General features: G+C 37.8%; 1 long non-coding RNA gene across 1 annotated transcript in view; it reads right to left on the bottom strand.

Moving 5' to 3' along the window:
* Positions 1–3,307: 3,307 nt before the first annotated feature.
* Positions 3,308–5,549, bottom strand: part of LOC128251003 (uncharacterized) — a 31,761-nt gene continuing 29,519 nt past the window's right edge. Inside the window, exon 3 of the long non-coding RNA XR_008266917.2 lies at positions 3,308–3,453. This is a non-coding gene — a long non-coding RNA (uncharacterized LOC128251003). The remainder of the gene's footprint in view (positions 3,454–5,549) is intronic.

The raw sequence follows: 5,549 nt of genomic DNA, 5'->3' as shown, positions 1-5,549 counted from the left end.
TTTTTGTTTCACATTTCTTATGTCCTTCAGTTTTCTTGTCTCGAAACTATCTATCTATCTATGTATGTATCTATCTATCTATCTATCTATCTATCTATCTATCTATCTATCTATCTATCTATCTATCTATCTATCTATCTATATATCTATCTATCTATCTACCTGTCTGTCTGTCTATGTATCTCTATATCTACCTACCTAACTCCCTCCCTCCCTCCCTACCTATCTATCTATCTATCTACTATTTATTCTCCCTATTTCTTTCCTCCAGTTCCCCCTCATGGTCGGCCTCTGGTTCATTGTCTTTTTTGCTTAACTAGACCGTTACATCAGACCATGATATCTATTTCTCAACCACTCGTACATGCATACAATCACACGCACACACAGACAAAAATAAACATACTCATACTGAGAGAGAGAGAGAAGAGAGAGGGGAGAGAGAGGGAGAGAAAGGATCAACATACACACATATATACAAAATATGACCCGCTTTAAAATACCCCAGCTAAAAAGACTAACCGATGAGTGCACATTTACATTCACATATAGACGCTCATAAAGACACTTTCATCCACACGCACAGATACACATATATTCACACAAATACACATTTGCACACACACACACACACACACACACACACACACACACACACAGAACCATGCAGATACTCATGTACACATTCACACAAGTACTCATACACATACATATATGTACACATACACACACGCTCATATACAACATCCATGATACACCCATACACATAAATTCTAACGTACATACACACGTGCAAGCATTCACACCATTTACACCAGTATAGACACGTGGTTTCGAGTTCTGCACCTCGGGCAAGTCTTCTACAATAGCCTCGGGCGTCCAATGCCTTATGAGTTAATTTGGTACCCGGAAACTGTGTATGTACATGTGTGTATGTCTTTCTGTTTTAATTCCACCCCACCCTCTTCGGCTCCGTTTCACAATAAGTGTTGGTTTGTTTACGTCCGTGTAACCTAGCGGGTCAGCAAAAGAGTCGTGGGTCGATTTGTTCAACTAAACGTTTCAAGACGGTGCCCCGGTATGGTCGCAGTCTTTTGAGTGAAACAATTAATCGATGAAAGATAAAAATTTATATAAATCGCAGAAAAAATTGAAAATATTTGAAGGTAATTGCAATTTCTAACACAGACACAAGTTACGCGTAATCGTCGAAACCCAACACTTCACTGATAACAATTTTATCGACTTACAGAAAGATGACAATGCAAAAGAAACCTTGGCAAAATTTGAACTCAGAATGAATGGGGATAAAACTCCGTACTTCAAGATTTTGCATACGGTGCTCCCCCGATCTTGTCAGCCGCTTCATTTCAGATATGAAAATAATAACGAACAAAATATCTTCGCCGTTAGCAAATGTCATTAAATAATGAATGTTTAAAAGTTAAGGCTATAATTATTTGTGTTTTCGTTCAGCATTAACGTCATCTTTGCTCTAGTTCTCGTCTTCGTTACTGCCATCGATATCATCATCACATTCCTGCCACCATTACCAATATCACAGTCACTGCCATCCCACCATCATCACAGACATTACCGCCATCGTCATCACCACTATCAGCAGTAGCAGCACCACCACTACCATCTTCATTATCATCATTATCGTCGTCGTCGACGTCATCATCATCACCGACACTTAGACCCTTGTTTACCATCACGATCATCAACATCCTTTCTGCATCATCACTACTATCACCATCACCAATCATTTATATACTCATTACCACCACCACCACCACCACCATAATTGTTACTACCACTACCTTTATGAAGATCACAATCACTATCATCATCATCATCACTATGCTCACCAGCATCATTATAATCTTTACCAACATCTCCATCATAATTACCACCATCACCGCCTCCACCACATCTCTTACCAACATTATCATCAATGTCATCATGTTTATCGTCATCTCCATGATGATCAACATCATTACTACTCAGCAAATTATATTCAACTCCGCCCCCACCTCCACTGCCATACAATCATTGACCACGATACTACGAGCAATAACACCACCACCATCACCATCACCATCACCATCACCACCATCACCACAACCACCATCCTCCTCTTCTTCGCTGACACTTCTTTTTCACCCGTCATTTGCCTCTATTCCCTCCCACCTCTACTGTCCTCTCCTGATCGTCATCATTGTCATCATCAGCATGATCGTCATTGACATCGTCATTATTAACTTCTATTAATGATTTTTGCCTTCGTCAGAGGGCGTGAAATTTTACTGTGAGGAATACGGTCGGTTTAATGGACATCCATATATGGCTTGTACTTAATTTTATCGATTCGCTCCCTTATTCTCACCATCCCTGAACAAAAGGAAATACGTATATTGGCCTTAGTAGAATTTGAACTGGCAAGTTAAAGGGAGGTAATTAAATAGCACATCATCTGTGTTTTTTCTAACACTGCTTATAGTATCATACACGTTCATTTCGTGTTATGTGCATTAGTGTTAATGGAAATTTCATTTCTATCATTTTACTCATAGCGTAATCCGAAGAAGAAGTTCAAAAGAAGTTCATTCCCTCACCACCTCCCATGATGTATCTGCAGAACTTCCGATACGGCAGTAGTAAAATGATGGGAAAAGAAACTGAGATGTACCGCAACAAGATAACGAATGATCTTCAATCCGAACATCAAGTCTGGAATCTTGCTACAGAGTGGGCACCATTAGAAGCATCCTAGTGCTAAGTGATAGCATTAAAGTGGGTGAGAAATTGCTTTCTAAACTTCAGGAGGTTGAATCAAATGAATCACCGATGTTTCCTCACAGTGTTCGTGCTGTTCCTCCTCCTCAGATACTTGCGCAATCAGCTTATTACGTATCATCTGCGCTTGAGCTTTCGTCCCACCTTCTGTTTTAACGACGATGTATATACAGTGCAATACATTAACCCTCACCCAATAAAGTAGGTATTTCATTTAAGTGAATGTCTGACAGAGATGTTCCCAACTCTTCCTTGGATAGAACAAAGACGTCGTGCCATTGACATAGCAAGGCCGATATACCCCCACCACCGCTCATTGAGCACCTCTACGATTGATATGGGTAGACTGACTCCTGTCTTGAGGTCAAAATACTTCAAAACTTTTTTTGTTTTAGCAAAATATTCTTTATTGTGGTATTTTTAGATCGGAAAGAAATAAAAAAAAAATTTGCGAAAGATAGTGTTTAGTTACCGATATTTTCTGTCGAAATTAATCTCTTATTCTCTGTTTTTGTTTTTGTGCTTGTTGGAATGTTATTCTTTTCATTTTCTGGCGTTTCTATGTTCAATAGTGCAATAATATACTTCAAATGTTTTCTGTTTGTTTTGTAGTTATTTTTCTTTGTTCATTGTTATGTTTTTTAGAGGCAAATCCTGAAAAAGAAGCCAAATTTTGCATCGGCGTTAGATTGTAAAATAACATGAAAATATTTTTAAAGAAATAAAAACCTATTCGGTTATAGACAAGGTTGAAGGAAAAGAGATTTTAAAAAAATGTGGTGAATCCTTTGAAGAACTCATAAAGACAAAATTAAACGTTGTTCTGTAACAAAATAAGTTGCCTCTTACACGTTTTAATTCACCAAAAATGTCAGAGGTAAAAATAGATTACATAAATTCAAGTGTGTCTGTTCAGTGTTTAAAATATTACAATAACATCAAAAGTTCATTTTTGTTTCAAATTAGTAATAATTATATCTATTGAACACTTAGTTACAAATTATGAACATTGGATGTTGATAGTAACGAAACAATAATGACTTTTGAAATTAAATGTTACAGAAATATCCTCCACATTCCTGAGTGTGTGATGATAGAAGATTACTAAATGAAGTTGCTTGATCACATAACACAACACTATAACATGTTACTCTAGAGAATATAGTTATTCATAGACAAACTCCTTTTAAAATAGGTATCGCAAGAATACAGCGGACGGGATTGACTAAGCGCAAGCAAATAATAAGAGAATGCTGCTGGAAAATATGAGGTTGGCAAGTAGATTACAGGTAAGTTCACCGCCATCAATTCACCGTGAGGAAAGTTTACCGAGACGTGTATCCATAGCATCTCACTGGTAATAGTTAAAAACTATTTTATTGAATAAAAGAGAGAAAAAACCGTGAATTGATGACGGTGAACTTTCTCTGCGGTGAATTGATGACTGAAGTTATTGGACATGTGGAAGCTGACTCGAATATAGGAAGAGGGACCATGTCTCTCGCTATATAAGTTCAGCCTCATCAAAACACTAACATTTATGAGGATACTGACCTGTGGTTTAGATTCGGATTGGATACAACAACACGTTTTGAAAAAATTCAGGTCATTGTGTATATAAAGTAGCTATCAGCACGACCATGTGTAGTGGGACGCATGCAACTATGATTGAAAGTGACTAGGAGATATGTCTCATTCTGTAGGTTCGGATTGAATAGGGTGCAGTTTTGTTTCGGTGTCTTTCGTATCTCAACTGTTATTAGGAGCTTCTTGGAACAAACCACTATCTTACATGAATTGCCGAATGACTTAGTGATTGAACTGCAGCCTGGTAAGCTTTTTGACATTTTAATGTGTCGTTGAACATCTACGTGGGTGTATATATATATATATATATATATATATATATATATATATATATATATATATATATATATATATATATACACACACACACACACACACAAATATGGAAATTGCTTTCGTTGAACTGTGGAGTATCAGACGAGTATATTTAGCATATCTAATACATACTGGCACACCTCGAACTACCAAGAAATTGCCACCAAATCTCCCTCGAATATTATTACCCTTATCGTCTTCAGAATATAGTTAACGGATAAATCAATAATGAATATAATATCCAATAAATGAAGACTGTGTAGTTGTGAGACTAAAACACTGGCTGAGTATTATGCATTCTATGCACGGAAATCATTCTCTTAATATGTACGAGCCCCATCAGAGAACGGCAGTGGGTACGAACCTGTACAAAGCGGGCTCCCAATCATCTATAAAGATAAGTTTCGCACAAAGTTCTTAAAATATACTCTTTTATTCTTTCATTCTTTTACTTGTTTCAGTCATTTGACTGTGGCCATGCTGGAGCACCACCTTTAGTCGGGCAAATCAACCCCAGGACTTATTCTGTGGAAGCCTAGTACTTATTCTATCGGTCTCTTTTGCCGAACCGCTAGGTTACGGGGACGTAAACACACCAGCATTGGTTGTCAAGCGATGTTGGGGGACAAACACATACATACAAACACATACACACACACACACACATATATATATATATATCTATATATATACGACGAGCTTCTTTCAGTTTCCGTCTACCAAATCCACTCACAAGGCTTTGGTCAGCCCGAGGCTATAGTAGAAGACACTTGCCCAAGGTGCCACGCAGTGGGACTGAACCCGGAACGATGTGGTTCGTAAGCAAGCTACTTACCACACAGCCACTC

Source organism: Octopus bimaculoides, chromosome 2, assembly GCF_046866305.1.
Source record: "Octopus bimaculoides isolate indiv1 chromosome 2, ASM4686630v1, whole genome shotgun sequence".
Classification (NCBI taxonomy): domain Eukaryota; kingdom Metazoa; phylum Mollusca; class Cephalopoda; order Octopoda; family Octopodidae; genus Octopus; species Octopus bimaculoides.
The sequence above is the reverse complement of the archived record's forward strand: the minus strand, read 5'-3'. Positions and strand labels throughout refer to the sequence as shown.